A 17,673-nucleotide genomic window follows, 5' to 3' on the forward strand; every position below is an offset into this window, starting at 1 on the left:
AGCCTCCCCACACAGGCAGGCAGGGGGAACTCTTGAGCCATGCCCGGCCATTGAAGCACCCATCCCCTGGGCACAGTTATTGGCTCAAGGATAAACACATGACCCAAGCCAGGCCAATAGGAGTCTTCCCTGAGACTTTTGCTAGCGCTGTCTAGAATTTCTTCTTTTGAGATTGTGAGCTGTAAGGATGAGTTTGTAGCAGCTGGTGGACATCTTGCATCACAAGAAAAAGATCTGCCCAGGGGGAAAAAAAAAAGTTAAAAACAGGCAGGCATAAAATGAGAGCTGGAAAGAGAGAGTTTTAATGACGTCAGTTAAACACCCAAATGCAGCCATGACTGAGACTCCTTGGACTTCTTGTTTACATAAGCCAATTTATATCCTGCTCTGTTTATGTTTGATCAGCTTTTCTGTCACTTGCAGTCTAAAGGGTGCTGATTGAAACAGTAGGTGAGAACGCAGCCAAGCCCTGTCTGCACCTTTACATCCCAGAGATGCACAAGATTGCAGGGAGTTCCTTTTACAGGGGCCACTGTAGCCAGAATGGTGTAATGAGGCCAAGCTCCACATTCTGCTGCCCCTCTTTGAGAAGTGACAATTGGCTAATGCAAAGCAAGCTAACACTGCCAGCAGTTTACGTTCAAGAGTCCAGAATGTCACTCACACCAGAAGAGCCAAGTCTTGGCAAGCCACCCTCAACCGCATTTTCTGGAGTGTTTTGGAAGGTGGAAAGGGCCGTGATGCATTTTTCTGACCAACAATTCTGGGGTCATTTAATTACTTTTTCACTTGAAATGCGAGGTCAGAGCTATATAGATTTAGGAGAAAGGGAAAGAAATATTGCATTTTTGCAACCTCAGCATAAATAGGCATTGTTGCACATTGTTTAGCTCATTCATTTGTTAATTCAATTAAATTCAACAAACAACCTGAATGTTCATCAATAAAGTTTTGGTTGGCTAGATGCAATGGTTCATGCCTGTCATCCCAGCACTTTGGGAGGATGAGGCAGAAGGATGGCTTGAGCCTAGGAGATGGAGACCACCTGGGCAACATAGTGAGACCCTGTCTGTATGAAAAAACCTTTTACTTAATTAGCTGAATATGGAGGTGCACATGTGTAGTCCCAGCTACTCAGGAGGCTGAGGTGGGAGGATTGCTTGAGTCCAGGAGTTCAAGGTTGCAGTGAGCTATGATTGTGACACTGCACTCTGGCCTGGGCAAGAGAGTGAGACCTTATCTCTAATAATAATAATAATAATAATAATAACCATAAGGGTTTGGTTAAACAAATTATATAAATCCACAAATATGTGGATTTAAAAAAATAAGGTAGCTCTAAAATATACTGTCATAGAAATATGTCTGTCATGTATGAAGTGTATTCAGCAATTTGTAGAATGACGTGTACAGCATGGGCCTGTTTTTGCAAGTAAAACCTGGAGGCCCTATTATTTGCAGAAGACTTACCATTTATATACTTGGAACAAAAGGAAAAAAAAAACTTATCCATGAAGGCTGGGCACATTGGCTCCCATCTGTAATCCCAGTACTTTGGGAGGCTAACGCGGGTGGATCCCTTGAGCTCAGTAGTTCAAGACCAACCTGGGCAACATAGCAAGACCCATCTCTACAAAAAAATACAAAAACAAGGCCGGGCATGGTGGCTCACACCTGTAATCCCAGTACTTTGGGAGCCCGAGGTGGGCAGATCACAAAGTCAAGAGATCGAGCCCATCCTGGCCAACAAGGTGAAGCCCCACCTCTACTAAAAACACAAAAATTAGTTGGGTGTGGTGGCACGTGCCTGTAGTCCCAGCTACTCAGGAGGCTGAGGCAATATAATCACTTGAACTCAGGAGGCGGAGGTTGCAGTGAGTAGAGATCGCACCACTGCATTCCAACCTGGCAAAAAAGTGAGACTCTGCCTCAAAAAGAAAAAAAACAAAAACAGTTTAGCTAGGCATGGTGACATGCATCTGTAGTCCCAGCTACTTGGGAGGCTGAGGCTGGAGGATCGCTTGAGCCCAGGAGGCTGGGGCTGCAGAGAGCTGAGATCACACCACTGCACTCCAGCCTGGCACTCAAGACCCTGTCTCAAAAAATAAAAATAAATAACTGACCAATGAAAGGTAACTCATTCTCTTTGGGAGAAAGATTCAGTTGATGTAAACTTCAGTTCCTATCAGAGCTGTTTCCCCCCACACACAAGGAGTTCCCCTCCTAAGATGGGGTCTGCAAACTGGAAACTTGGGTGTCCTCATGGCATCAGGGCAAGGGTCTCCAGGACTCATGTCACCCTCCTGTTGGAGCATCTCATCCTGTTGGTTTCTGTCCTAGCTGCTGTTACCAGTGCAGCAAGTGGAACCTGGGGTCTGTCCTGACTTAGGCAAGGACCGGTGGGAGCTCCAGCACAGCTGGGCTGATCAGGAACCACAAGGGCATATCCACTGTGAGCTGGCTGGGACCTGAGGGTTGTCATGCCCCTGTCCAGGGTCCTGACACACAAACAACCCACCAGAGCTTTCAGTGAGTGGCCTTCTGTGTCCTCCCATTGTCAAGACGCTGGACCTTGGGGCATCCCTACCACACCACAAAGGAGACAAGCCAGTCTAGGGGCACTATCTCTGGTCTTCTCTCTGCCTAAACACCCCGTAGGAGGTTGAATATTGTCCCCAAAAAGATATGTCCACATCCTAACTCCTAGAACCTGTGAATGTGATTTGGAAAAAGCGTCTCTGCCCATGTGATGAAGGCGCTCAAGATGAGCTTATTTTGGATTATCCAGGCGAACCCAAAATCCAATGAAAAGAGCCCTTAGAAGAGAAAGTCAGAGGGAGACTTGGCACAGAGGAGGAGATGACATGGAGGCAGAGACCTGAGTTAATCTGTGGTTTACTCAGATTAATCTGTGCTGTAGTCATGAGGACAGCCAGAGAAGCTGGGAGAGGCAGGGAACAGATTGTCCTCCAGAGCCTTCAAAGAGAGCACAGCCCTGCCGACACCTGGGTCTCAGACCACCAAGGTTGTGGTCATTCACCACGTCAGCCCTCAGGAAATAGGTACACACGCCACATTGCCCTTTCTAGTCTCCTGTGGTCATGGGCCAAGCAACCTTCCAGATAGGGCTCTACAGAGTTCTAGAGTTCTAGAAGTGGGCAGAAGCCCCTCTGGGCTTTCTATCTCCCCACAATCCCTACCCTGGCTGGGGCTCAGAGGCAAGGATGGGCCACTGGGTCTTCAGGCAGCAGCTTCACCTCACTTTTGCCTCGTCCGTATCTGCTTTTCCAACTCTTTGGTGGCTCCTCTGAGAAGTGGAAGGACTCCCTACATCCCCCTGAGCTGGTAGGGATTTCCCTTACATCACATCTTAAATTCTCTCTACCTGTGGCTTAGAGCAAAACTCCATGACCTGTCCTCCAAGATCTGCTGTGACTCTCTACAGGGAAGGTTTGAGAGAGATCTTTCTCTCTCTTATAGTAGATGATGTTGACTCTACCTTCTTCAACTTTCCTGTCCTTCTTCTTAAATATGCCCCAGTTTTCAATCTGGAATCCAGACCAGTCTCAGATCATCGATGAGCTTCAGGGTAAGCTGACCCCAAATTCAGTTCCAGGGGAGCTTTAACTGGTGTCATGAAATCCCACCCCATCTGCCATAGTCATTGGTCTAGAAACTCAGGCCTAAGCCTCTACGCAGAGCACACTCTTCTCCCCAGGAATGGGCATGTGAGCCTAGCCACGATCAAGGGGAGACTTGCTGGGAGCCTGGGGGAAAGTGTAGTGTCCAGCCGTGTGGTAATTTTGAGGGATGCCATCCCAACAGATTAAGCCATTAGACAAAGCAAGGTACAGCCAAGAGAACTTTAGAGAGATGTGCCAGTGTCGCTGGATTAAGCCAGCCCTGAAGCCCAGTGTGTCTCTGGAGTCTGGGGACCTGAGTCAAAATATCTCATTGTTCATCAGGTTTGTGTTGTACTTACTGTTATCTGCAGCCAAAGTATCCTAACCAATACGTTAATCAACAAAGCCAGCCTTTAAGACTTCTGTCTCATGTAGACTTTAAGATTCTCTTCTGAATCCTGTTTTTAACTAAGCCTTGTTCCTTATTCCTCTTTATATCACTGTATATCTATTTTAATCCTCTCTGAAGCACGTGGATTGGATGCCACTGGCTGAATAGGAGGAAAATCGCATATAAGAACTATGGGAGGAAATACACGTTGCTATGTCAAAGCAATTAGCCGTGTAACACTAATATTCAGACAAAAATCTGGGAGAACTTCTAAACTGTTAACAGTGTCATCTCTGGGGAAGAGAATTTGTAGGGGGAGAGGGGGTAGAGATTTCCCTTTCTAGGTTGTGTATGACTGAAACATTTGACTGTTTAGAGTAAGTTTTAATTACATTTGTAATTTAAAATCCTGAGGATTAAAAAGTGATCCAAGACATCCTGAGTCCCCTTGGTGTTGGCTCTGCAGGAAGTCTGTCTGCTAGACAAATGACTCAAGAAGCTACAACACTTCTTTAAAATTTAGATACGGATTTTCAACAATTTACAATGGCCTGATCCTAGCTGGTCCAGAAGAGTAGATGTTCCCTGCCGCAGGAAAGCCTCAACAAAAGCTTTGCCACATGGGGGTGTGCAGTACTTCAGTGTTTTTCCCTAGGGTCCAAGGCTTGGCTCCTCCTCCTCTTCCATCCCCGAATCTCAAGGCTGAAGGCACCCCACCTGTCTGAAGTTTTAGTGTCCTCACAAATTTCCAACCTCTGCTTACCCTCCCCCTGCAGGAGTGGTGCTACCCTCTCCAGTGCCCGGTGCTCTCCTTGGTCAGAGCTGAGGCCCCTCAGCATCTCTGGAGGGGTCTGCAGGTGCTGGGGACCAGAGGCCACACCCCAGAGCCCAGAACCCTGTGCACTCTGCTCTGCCTCAGCGTCGCCATCTCTCCCTAAAGCTGTGGCTTCAGGATTCTACTCTTAGATTAGTCCTAAGCAGTGCCAGGAGGACTGTCTCTGACACTCCCTAAGGCTGGGTGAGCCCAGGAGCCCCAGGGTGGGTGGAAAGAACTTCTGCCGCTAGCCAGGAGAAAGCCCAGGGCTGACCCATACCTGCAAGTAAGAGCCAGGGAGGCTGGGCTCGGAGCGTGGGGAAGGGGAGGAAGAAAGACATTAAGAGCTAGGGAGAGAAGGGCTCCCAGGATCTACTCACCCCTGCCCGGTTCCATCTCTCCCTTGGGCCTAGTTCTAGGCTTGGTCCCTGGACTCTGTCCCTCTCCAGAGCCATTGGTTCCAGGAGCAGAAAAAGCCTCAGTGTGATCCTCAGAGGGCACCTCAAAGGCCCCACTTCCAGAACCTCTACTCTCAGAGAGGCTGAAATGGGGGACCTCAAGGCTGCCCGTGATGCTCTTCCTGGGAGTGGGGTCTGGAAGGCCAAGCCTGAAGGAGGGGTGGACTATTTTGCCCTGTTTCCCCCATACTCCCCTCCATGGTGAAAGGCTGGGCTCCTGCTGCAAGATGCCCCATCCCCTGGGGCACCCAGAACCCTCTGGACCCCCTTTGCCTCCCCATCCAACCCTGACACCTGCCTGGATGAGCAGCAACTGCCCAGGGTCTACAGTGCCATCTCAACCCCTGTGTTGCTTCCTGGTCCTCAGGGAGGCCACACGTGCCAGGCCCTGTGCTGAGTGTCAGGGTTCAGAGATGAAGACTCCATCCCTGCCCTGCGGCAGCCCAGTGGGTTGAGCAGGCAGAGACCCAGAGGAAAGCATAGCCAGGACTGCCATGGCTTGCACAGCTGCTCCGTGCTCAGCCCAATGCTGGCTGCTGGGATGATATTGAATTGGCAAGCAGGTGACATTCCCAGCAGGAAACTGCTTGGACACCCTCGCCAGACACCGCATTGCTCATAAGCATTGCCTTGTCAGGAGGCCTTCCACAAACAAGCTACTTAAAAAGCCATCCCTGCTCTCTGGCTCTTAAGAACTTAGGGCCGCCTGGCACTGCATACTTTATTAGTTATCTCAATTTTCTGCCTCCCACACTCAAATGTAAGCTCTTTGAAGACAGGGCTTTGCCTGTGTTATTGTATCCCCAGCCACTGTCTGGCACACAGCAGGCACTGAATATGCATTTGTGCCTTCAGTATTTCTGGATGGAGGATGAGGGCTGAACACAGGTCTTGTCTCTTCCTCTCTCTCCCCAGGAACCCAGCCAAGCAGTCCCTAAGTCCTTCAGAAAGCATCTCTTCCTATCTCTCCTTCTCCTCCCCATCCCTGAGCTCAGAGCCCAGCCTCTCTAGGCCTTGCTTGGGACTTCTTAATCTCCCAGGCCCTATGAAAATGCCACCTCCTCCATGAAGCCTGTGTAGATTCCTCCACTGTCACATCACATATTCCTCAATCATAGCCCCTCTCACTCTGACCGCAGTTATTCATTTGTACGTCTGCACCCGCATCACCACCACTCTGGAAGAAAAGACCTTCAGCACTGGGTCTTCAAGGCTTCTATAGAGGGCAGGACTGGGTGTAAAATCAGAGCCCAGGAAAGTTTGCTGGATGAATACAGGAGTAAGCGAAGAAATGGATGAATGAATGAATGAATGAATGAATGAATGAATGAACAAATACAGAACTGAAAGAATGGATGAGCTCCCCCATTAGTGAACGAGTCTGTGAAGGAGCACGCAGATGCATGAATGAGCGAGAGAAGTTGCTGAGTGAATGAGTCAGCGACGGAGGGGAGAAGGAAGGAGGGCGTGGTGAAGGAGCCTGGGAAGAAGGGCCCTCAGCCTTCTCCAGCAGCACTGGCATTGGCCTGGCCCTGCCACCCAACAGCCTTGGGCCTATGTTCCATGCCAGCCAGCCCCACGATGCCTCCTCCCAGAGACAGCTTTCACTGCTACTGCTCAACACATGCTCCCTGATGCTGGCCAGACCTTGCGCCTGGCAATGAATCAGACAGGGCCCTGCCCTGGGGCTCCTGGGACTGGGGGCAGACAGACAGCCTCATAAATAAACTGGATGGCATGCTGGGCAGACATGTGTTCAGCCGAGTGGTGAGCTCAAGGTTGGCTCCGGTGCCTCAGGCAGGCAGAGCTGTTCTGTTGGAGGAACCGGGGAGAACTTCAGGAGGAGGCAACCTGAGAGCTAGGGCTGGAGGGAGGGGAGCGGAGGGGTGGAGAGAGGGCTCTAGGAGCAGAAAGGACAGTATCAGCAAAGGCACAGCAGATGGAGGGTGCAAAGAGAGCTCAGCAACTGCAGGGGACAGTATGGTGGGAAAGGATGTTTAGGGACATGGGTGCTAGCAGTGAATGCTGGGCACAGGGTCCTCTGGCAGAGTCTGAGATGAAGATCGCAGCAGGATGTAGAGCAGAGTGGGGCACAAGGACAACGGACTGGTGGCCATGTGTGTTCCCGGAGGAAGATGCGAGGCTCCAAAGAAGTATCACGGGGAACATTTCAAGGAGGTTCCAGGGTGCTCAGGCCTGGGTCCTGCTACAGCTCTTGCATTTGAAGTTACCTCCATCATCCTTCTGATCTAGTGCTCACTGTGACCAACCTGGGGCATGTGGGGCCTCTAGACTGGAAAAATTATTTTGTGGGGAAGGAATACTTACAAGTTATTTTGCAATGATTCAGACCACAGAGAAGAATCGGGTTCCTAAAGCAAACCAGGGAATTTCAGAGAGTAACGGAAACCTTGAAACTGGGTGGGCTGATGCCAGGGATGCTACTAAACATCCTGGAATGCACAGGACAGTCCCCACCACAGAATCATCCAGCCCCAGTGGCAACAGTGCCAAGGTTGAGCAGTCCTGATCCAATAGATGAGCAGACCGAGGACCCTGGATCTAAAAGGGTCCCCCACAATTACAGTTGCTCTTCCATGTTCCAAGAGCTATGCTGAAAGCTTCACACGCATGAGCTCCTGTAATCTACTCCTGCTTGATGGATGAGGAAACTGAGGATTAGAACAGTCTGGGACTTGCCCAAGGTCACACAGCTAGAGGTGATGGAGGCGTGATTCCGAACCTGTCGGTAGGGCTCTTGGCCATGACATCCCATGGCCTCCCCTAGCACCTCTCAGCTGGGGAAGAGCAAGGATGTAGATCCAGGGCTCCACCCTCCATGGCAAATGCCCTCTCCACTGCTGTCCCCCTGACCCACATGGGCGTCTTGGGCTCCTTCACTGCAGAAGCAGAGATTGGCAGCTGGGGACCTCGGTTTGTCAGGGACGCAGTGGACGGGCAGGAAGCAGGTCCCAGGGACAGAGGGCCTTTGTCTGCCTGCAGTCGGGCAGGCAGGCCTAAGCTGTGTGGCCAAGCCCAGGGGCCAGCTGGGTGCAAACTCATTAGACGGCTGCACAGGCTGCCAAGGAGACGGGAGCAATTAGAGGGCTCAGCCCCAGCCAGGAAGTGGAAGCTACACTGTGGGAGCTTCTGAGCTCTCCCACCCCTGACCCTGGGCCCAGTTTCCTGGGAGGCAGCTGCAGAGTTCTCCCTCAGGATAGTAACAGCAGCTTCACCCTCACTGAGCAAGCCTATAATGTGCTGGGCCGGGCACATTCCACACCTTGCCCTTCATCTCTAAACGCCCTTGGGAGGTTGGAAGTACTAATCCCAATGCATTCACATATTCATCCATTCACCCATTCAACAAATATCATCGAGTGCCTATTACCTGCCAGTCCTGTGCTAGATCCTGGGGATAGAACAGAGAACAAAACAAATATCCCTGCTCTCCTGGAGTGCATAATCTGGAGGCAAGACACAGACAATAAAAAAGGAGCAAATGAGAGAACTATGACCTGTGGTCAGAGGTATGGAAGAAACAAAGGATGGGAGGGGCCAAAGACGGCCTCTTTGAGAAGATGAGGAGGAACTGAACTCAGAGGAGGGAGGCGACTCAGTCAGGGCCACCCAGCTGTAGGTGAAGGATCTGGGCTTTGGTCCCAGGCCTGCCTGACTCCAGGCCTGACCCTGCTGTCTGTCTCCTGGGAGCCCTCCTCCCAGCTGGGGCCATCACCACATGACACTGGGGTATAACATTGGCACAGCGTCTCCAACTCCTACTCACACCAACCTCCAGAGGGGGGTGAGCTTATCACCTCCGTTTTAGAGGTGGAAGAACTGAGACCCACAAAGCCAAAGCAAGCCCAGGGTCCCAGCAAAGGAATGACAGAGAGTGGACTTGAAGTCTTTCGATCCCCAAACATGTGTTTTCTGCCATACCGTGACCCTTCCTAGCTGAGCACTGAGCCCAGCCGAAATACTTAGTGGACACACAAGAAATGGATTAGCGGATAGACCACGTGTCCTCAGGCAAGGTGTCCACTTCTCCATTAGAAAACATGAAACTGATCCAGACCAGCTTGGAAATTCCCCAAGTTCATTCTATTCAATCAGCAGACAGAGATGAAGGCAGAGCCCGCCCTGCCCCCAATCATAGTCCAGTGGGTAAGACGGTCATGCCGTTTAATGGCTCGATCAGGGAAAACATTCTTGCAGCAAACGACAGATGCAAAAGCATGGAGGGCATTGTTCAGGACACAGAGAGCAATTTGGAACTTTACCTCTGCTACCTGGATGCGGTCTCAGCCCACCATAGCCTCTGCACCATTTCAATTCCAGCTCTGGCTTGAGTCTGAGACGGTCTGCAAAGAAGATGCTGAAACTGGCCCCTGGGCTACCAGCTGCACCCAGACTGTGACCTTGGTAGGCAACTACTCCCCTCACTCGACCTTGGCTTCCCTATTGATTAACTAAGGACAGCTGATCAGAGCAAGTCAGGATCATAATAAAAGGTAGGATTTATGAGCACTTTCTTCATGTTAGGCAATCGTCCCTTAAGTTAGGTATATTATTACCCCTGATTTACAGATAAGAAGTCTGAGGCTTAGCGGAGGTGCAGTCACTTGCCCAAGGCTATTGACTAGGAAATCGGCCAATGAGAATTCACATGCAGGTCTATCTGCCTCCAGAATCCTGCTCATGACAAAAAACTGCCAACTGGAATAAGTGTCTGTGACCTTTGACCCAGGCCGCAATCGATCCCCAGGACTTTATTCGTAGGAACGAATCCAAGAGAGCCAAAAAGATGTTCCCTGCAGCCATATTTACAATATGGTGGATAATCAGAAGCAACCTGCCTGTCCAACCACAGGGTCCTATTCACTTTACAATAAGGCAGCTTCAGAGAAACTAGGGTTTTTTGAGCCCTAGCTCTTTCTCCATACTCTCTTACAATCTCCACACCAACCCTGTGAAGTGGGTGTTGCTTTCCCCATTTCTAGACGAAGGCTCTAAGCTCAGAGACGGTGAGTGATTTGCTGAGAACACACAGATAGGGATGGACATGGGTCTGTTCAGAGCCGCCCCCAAGGTAGAAATGGGGAGATGTGTTCTACGAGGAAGGAATTCAGAACTCAGAGAGGGTGAGGGGGTCCTCTGCTCAGGACCACGCAATTGGTAAGCAGGAGGGCTCAGGTTTGAACTTAGGCGCTGGGGCCCCGCCCCCACACTGCCACTTCCGACTGGGAACACCTGGGTGAGTCACCTAGCTTCTCTAGGCCCTGGTTCCTCATCTGTAGGTGGGGATAATGATGTCCGTGGCATAGGGTGGGTGGCTACTGGGAGGATTAAGTGAGTTTCTGGCCAAGAATAATGGCACCATGTAAGCAGAAGCACATCCAGGCTGGGGGTGGAGAGCGGTTTTACGTGATGGTGGGGGTGGGGATGAAAGAGAGGTTCAAGACAGGGCAGGTGTGAGAGAACTGGGGAGGACAGAAGGAGCCCAGGACAGGGGCTTGGCAGTCCCTGTGATGATTTTCAGAGGCCTTTTAGATGCTGGCCTTTGACTGTGGCCAGGCCTTTCGCTAGGGTTGCCCCTACCCGGAAGGTGGGGCTGCTACAGTGGTTCCACCTCCAGCACAGGCTGGCTTGGCTAAAAGAAACAAGACATGGTTGCTGAATAAAGGATCTGGCTCAATCTTTTCAAGGCTTTCAGAGTTGGGAAGCCTGTAAAGATCACTTACTTCATCCATCCCCTCCCCCTTCCACACTGGGGAGCAAGAACTTACTCAGGGTCACGCGGGGAATAATGTCAGAGCCAGAGCTGGAATCTGAAGTCGTCACTCAGGCCTTTTTCCAATGTGGCACTTAGGCAGGAGGAGCTCCTGCCTCTGCTCCGGCTTTACAACCAGCTGTGGGACCTGGATCCGGGGACTTACGGCTCAACTGCTGATCTCACAAGGCTGGAGGAGCATTAAATTGGATAATAGATGTGAACGTGCTTGGAAAGACAACCACTGGAATGTGGAGTGAGGCTGGGGCCTCCTTCACGCACAGCACACAAGGCTGGTGGCAGGGAACGCACAGATGTGGCATGCAGGGGCTGCAGGGAGGCTGAGCTGGGACAAGCCTCCACTGGGGTCCGAGTGGTCCCAGGCCCTGCAGGGCAGGAAGCAGGGAGCTGAGACCCTGCGGAAGGAGGGGAGGCCAGGTAATCCACTGGGCTACTCCGGCAACCTGAGACAGAGACACAGCGAGGCCAAGACAGCTGCAGGTTAGAGCTTCCGCAAGCTCGCCACCGCAGCCAGAGGCAGGAGAGAGGTTAGTAAACAGGCAACAAAACCCCAGAGGCAGACACCCCCGGGCGTGTCCCAGCCCAACTCTCTGATGGGCTCGGAGCTGGGCCTGCTCAGATTTTCTGCCCCTTCCCAAGGAAGTAGACAGCCCAGCCTTAGACTGGAAGAGGCCGATGCCTCCCTGAGGCCAGTCCTTATACCCCTTCCACCATGCAGACTCATCCACAGATTCCCTCTGGGTTTGTTGCTTGCCTTCCTTCTTTGCTGGACTCCAGCATTGTCCCACCTGTCTGATGTGGCTCCTGCCATTGGTTTGCCGATCCTTCTTCCCAAACCTTCCATATAGTCCCATTCAGACCCTTCAACTTGGCATTCAGCATCTCTATGATCTAACCTCTGACCTCAACTCCCCTGTTCCACCTCTGCCCCAGTGCTGGACCCTCTATCTTGGGACAGCCACCTAGCTGGCCTGCTCATCCCAGTGCTGTGTTGGCTTGGCAGGGAGCACAGCCTGTGGTGCCTTCCTCTGAAGGTCAGGGGACCATGTATCTGCCCCAGTCAAAGAAGCTTTGGCACAGAGGAAATCCCAACCCTGCTACTACCTGGCAGTGTGACCTTGGGATGTGCCTCAGTTTTCACTTCTGTGAAATGGGGAGGATGATCCTTCCACAGGATTCAAACCTCTTGGCACAGTGCAGATCACAGAGACGCCACTCTATACACTTCCGCTGTTATTATCACTGTCAACACTATTATTACTTCATGCAGTCCTGTGAGGCAAACACATTCTCTGGAGAACCAGGCCACCAGCCATGTAACAAGGGTACCAACTCACAAGATCCCGTGAAAGTATTAGAAACACTCACCTCCAGCCCAACTGAAATATGGGATACTGTGGCCCAGGGCTCCAGAGGGGGCTAGCAGCAGAGCTAGACCAGAAGCCTGATCTCCTGCCTCTCGAGCCAGAATTCTTCCCCAACTAGCTGCCTCTCCTAGAAGTCAAGTTCAAACACCAGCCCTTAAGCATGAGAGTCTCAGAGTACACAGAGAGCAGAGCTTGGCTATATATAAGAATCTTTATTGTTTGTTCTCACTGTTAACTTCCCCTTTGAATCCCTCTAGGTACCTTCAGAGGGTGTTTCTCCCTCCCGCTTCCAGCCAAGGCTTGTCTGTCTCTCCGCTGCTGTTTCCCCCTCACTTCCTTTCTCTCTCCATCCCTGGGGAGGCCTTTCTCTGACCTTCCCTGGCAGACCCAGAGGGCAATTGCTGGCTTGCCTTTTCACTGCTCAGCTAAAAAGCCAAATTCCTGTCCTCCTGGGGCTCTTCTGGATGTTTTGTTGTTCTTAGCCTCAAGGGTCTGCACTGGGGAAGACACCACAATCTCTCCCTCCTCACTGGCCCCCTCTCCTTAAACACGCCCAGTTCCTCCCATCCTAAAAACCAACCAACAAACAAATCAATCCTTTTCTATCCTCTTCAACTGAACTCGGCCCCATTCCTTTCCTCCTCCTTCAGCCCCAGTTCCTGGCAGTAACCTGTTATCTCCAAGTCCATCTCCTGGGCTTCAACCTCCCACGAGGCTGTCTCTGCCCGCCCCCGCCCCCGCCCCACCTTCCACCCAACCCACTCCTGCTCAAGGCCCCAGGGACCTCCATTTTGCTAAATGCAGCCTGCACTTTGCAGTTGTCAACTTGCCTGGGTTTTCGGCATCCTCACGCCTGCAGACCGCACCCTCCAAGGGCCTTCCTGATTCCCGGACTTGATTGACGCCCACTGTTCTACCACCAACTTCTCGGTGTCCTTGGCAGCTCCTCCTTACAATAGTCATTGATGTCCTGTCCTGGGCCCTCTTCTCTTCCCATGTTCTCTCCCTTGCCTCCCCAATGGCTGAATTTTATCTCTAGCTCATGATTCCTACATCATCCCACACCCACCTCCTGAGCCCCAGGCCTGGGCACCCAACTTGCCAGCACTCACCTCAGGCACCTCAAACCAAGTATGGCTAGAACCATCTCATGATTCTATCTCTCAAGACCCCCTCCCTCCTGAACCCCCATCCCTGTAGATAGCCCCACCATCCACCCCTTCTTCTTTCCCACCTGCCTTCCCAGCCAATCACCAAGTCCTGCTGAATCCATCTTCCAAGCAGCTGCCTGTATGAGCACCCACCTGCTTCTGACTCCATCACCGTGACCTAAGCCAGGCTCTCCAGCTGCTCCTGGGAGTCTGCAGCAGCTGCCTAACTGATCTCTCAAAGCCAGACTTACCCCTCATTCCTTTCTCCTTACAGCTTCCAGGAATCTTTCTAGAACACAGATCTTTTGGTAATTTTCCTGCTTAAAACTCTTCACCGTCTCCCATCTTCTCCAGTCAAACTCCCAAGTCTTCGGCATCTCCCTCCCCTGGCTTTCTGCCTCCCAGCCTCCCTGGCCTTTTTGCTTTGCTTTCAGTGCCTCCTTTCCTTGCTGCCTCTAAGGCTTTCCACTTGCTGGTTCCTCTGCCTGGAATGCTTTTCCTTCCCCCTCTCCCCATCCCCAAGAGATCCAGCCTAGAGTTGCTTTTGCACTTCCTCCCAGCCCGCACTCCCCTGGGGCCCCTGGGCTTTCCATCAGCTGCCAGGTTGTTTGCAGTCAGCCATGGGTGCCTGAGGCTGCTTGACTCATGTCTGTCTCGGCTCCTGGACTGCAAATTCCATGAAGGCCAGGGGCCATGTGAGTCTTCCTCACTCTACAGCCACACTGTGCCTGGCTTATAGCACCCCAGAGCCCCAGCTGACCAGGCTTCCCCTGTTCACACAGCCTGTGCTGACACCCGGAAGCAGACTCTCAGTGTGGAATTTAAGGGCCTCATGATCGGACCCCACCCACCTTTCCAGGGCTCCCTGGTCCTAACACTTTCTACATGCCTCCCCCGATCCAGACTGGGGACCTCCCCCTCCTCACCTTTGCTCCCACCACTTCCCTTCCCCTGTCTTTCTCGGCTGTTAGTTATCCAACATAAGCCAGCCCAAGCCCCTATCCTGCTGGACACCTCCATTCCTGACCACACAGCCATATTCCCCTGAATTGGTAGAGCACCCACCCACCATCCCTTCAAGAATCCTCCACTATCTCCAGGAGGAAGTCACAAAGCACCTGGGGCCCTTCCTCATCCAGCCCCACTTCCTCTCTCAGCACCCCACTACCCACACAATCAACGCCCGTCTCCTCTGACAATGCCCCGTCCCCAAACATGCCCTTTGCTTCATACACTTCCTGCACTTCATGCTCTCCCTCCAGACACTCCCTGCATGGATGGCTCTGGCCCTCGTCTCTCTGTGACAAGCTCCTCCTTGAGACCAGCCTGAATATCCTCTCTTCTAATTGCCTTCCTTGGTTCCCTAGGGCTGAGGTCTGCCCTCTCCAGAGCCAGGCACTCAAGGACTTATCCTTCAAAGCCGTGTTTCCTGGGTTCGTATCCTGCCTCCATCTCTTACAAGCTGCAGGATCATAGACAAATTGCCAACCCTTAGCTCGCTCATGCATAAAATGGGAGCAGTAATGGCCCCCACCTCACGGAATTTTATGAGAATTAAATAAGGAAATCCAACTGGATGTAGTGGCTCGTACCTGTAGTCCTAGTTACTTGGGAGGCTAAGGCAGGAGGATCGCTTGAGCCCAGGAGTTTGAGATCAGCCAGGGCAACATAGTGAGACTCCATCTCTATTTTTAAGAACATTAAAAATTAAAAAACCCACAATAAGCATTTAACCATGTGCTTGGGCACCTATGGTGTGCCACTGGGAAACTTCTAAGCTCCTTTCCTCTCTGTGGCCCTGACTGGCTAACAAGCCTGTTCTCCATCTGGCCCTGTGCTAAGAGGGGAGACTCAGTGCCTTCTATCTCTGGGTTTCCCTTGCCCAGCCCTGTCCTGGTACTGAAAAGGCTCAATAAATGCTTATTAAAGAGCCAATAGACCACACACTTGGCGCAAATCATCCCATTGTTCCTTCACTTTCACGTGTATAAATCTTATCTCTCCTCACAGGATTGGAGCTCCAGGATATGGGGGTTGGGGGTGCTAGGGAGGGAGAGCAGAAGGGGTGTCTTCATGTCAGAGCATTCAGATTTGGGAGGGAGCTCTGTGCTCCTGCATCCCTCTACCCCCCACAGTGCCCAGCCCAAGGAAGGAGTCAAGGAGGGCTTGTTGACAGACAGGCTCACTGGCTTCACCCCAGAGGAGGCAGATCTCCCCCTTTGAGATATTTCCCTAATTACTCCCTGGGCTCTCCACTCCACACACACACATCTGTGTACTTAGACAAGAGCCTGCTTGACATACTCCACAGAGTCTCTTGGCTGCCGGTTCGGAGCCAGCTTGGCCAGTTTCTTCAGAAACTAAAGCAGAAAGAGAAGAAAGTTTTCTTAAAGCCACAGAGCACAAAACCAGCACAGAGGATGAATTCATGCTCATCAGCAAAACACCAGCCTTAGACTAGCACTGACTGATCTCCACAGCGTCTGGACGGGGCACGATGGCACAGCAGAAGAGTTAAGCGTGCTGGGCTCTGCACTTGGAGAGCCTCCGACTGGAATCCAGGCTTTGCCGCCAAGGAGCTGGGTGACCTTGGCCAACTGCCTTAGCCTTTCTAAGCTGCAGTTTCCCTGTCAATAAACTGGGAATAACATTGGTACCAGCTCAGGAGGATTTAATTAGATAAGTGCTCTAAAGGTTGGTCACTGTTATTTTGCCACTGAATGTCAGAGCCAGAAGGAACTTCAGAGGTCCTCTGGGAGGGAAGCCACTGTGGCCACAGTGAAGGTGGCCTGACCTGGATAAGCCATAGAGCAAATTGGGTCCTTTCCTTCTACCCCTTGTCACCAATGACATTTTTCAGAGAACCAAGAGGTGTTTGCTCCTTCATCCCTTGGACTCAGAGGTCACCTGCCTTGATTTGAAAAGCTCAAATTTGAAGGTATTGAAGGGGAAAGGGCAGAGGCATCCATGCCAACATAGGGCCTGTTGTCAGTAGGCCATTTGTTCATGATGAGCCCCCTCCAGCTGAAGGTGGCACTGCCCGTCAGTGGTGCCATGGCAGGGCAGATCACAGTCTCCACTTGCAGTTCATCCAAGTGCTGTGAACACAGCTCGGACCTTGCAGGGATGAGGACTTTGGAGCCAGGTAAGCAGAGCACTGCCTGTTCACCTTCTCCAGCTGGGCTCAGCTCTCTGGCCTCTGCTCAGCCTGGCCCAGGGTTGCCACCTGCCCACCTGTCTGCCAGATGGAGCACCTGTTCTACTCTTTCCCTTCTACCCAGTCCAGATGCATCTTGCCCACTGACTTTCCCTCTCCCAGACACTGGGACAGACCTGGTGGTGCCATCTGGAGGGGTCAGGGTGAGCACGGTGGTGGGGGCATAGTGGGGAAAGGCCTTTTAACTGAAGCCTGATGAAGTATGTGTTTGTTTGTGTGTTTGTTTGAGACAGGGTCTCACTCTGTTGCCCAGGCTGGACTGTGGTGGTGCAATCTCAGCTCACTGCAACCTCCACCTTGCCTGGGGAAGCATTAAAGAGCCTGTTCTATCCTCCCGCCGGGGAGGAAGTTGCACTGAATCAAGAAAGCAGATGCCAAGCAGTCTTTGAGCAAGGCACCTAAGATGGGTTTTCAGTGCTGAAGGGGAACCCAAACTCCATCCAGAGAATAGCAACAGAAGCACCTATCATACATTAAGTAGCTACTCTTCCTGGCACAAATTATGCATCATTCCTTTTAATCCTCACAACAGCTTCTTTGCAGGGTGGTTTGCGAGGATGAAAGAAGAAGGTGCTTTTATACCAGAGTGCCTGGAAAAGAAGAGTTTAATTTGGGGCTGGCAAGTGGTGAGAGGAGCTGCCAGCTATTTCTCTGTTGAAGTATAAGCAGAAGTGCCTCTCAGAACAAACCTTCCTTGTTCAGGGAAGTGTCATTTGACCAGTGTGGAGAAAGCATGTCCCTCTTAGCTCTCCAGACACAGAGCCAGGAGGGAGGCCCCTGTGGTTCTGGGGAAGGGTGTGACAGGACTTAACGGTGGCCTCAAAAAGGCTTCTCCCAGTCCCCTTTTGTTTGCAGAGC

The 17,673-nt window shown here is 51.7% G+C and overlaps 1 long non-coding RNA gene across 2 annotated transcripts in view; it reads right to left on the minus strand.

The window, feature by feature from the left end:
* The window catches only part of LOC108313422, a 33,449-nt gene that overhangs the window by 2,636 nt on the left and 13,140 nt on the right, over positions 1-17,673 (minus strand). Inside the window, exon 1 of one of the 2 annotated variants that reach the window (XR_005202357.1) lies at positions 7,615-7,761. The exons of the other annotated variant lie outside the window; for it this stretch is intronic. This is a non-coding gene — a long non-coding RNA (uncharacterized LOC108313422). Of the gene's footprint in view, positions 1-7,614; positions 7,762-17,673 lie in introns of those variants that run through there. 2 annotated transcript variants of the gene reach the window in all.

Source organism: Cebus imitator, unplaced genomic scaffold, assembly GCF_001604975.1.
Source record: "Cebus imitator isolate Cc_AM_T3 unplaced genomic scaffold, Cebus_imitator-1.0 Scaffold136, whole genome shotgun sequence".
Classification (NCBI taxonomy): Eukaryota; Metazoa; Chordata; class Mammalia; order Primates; family Cebidae; genus Cebus; species Cebus imitator.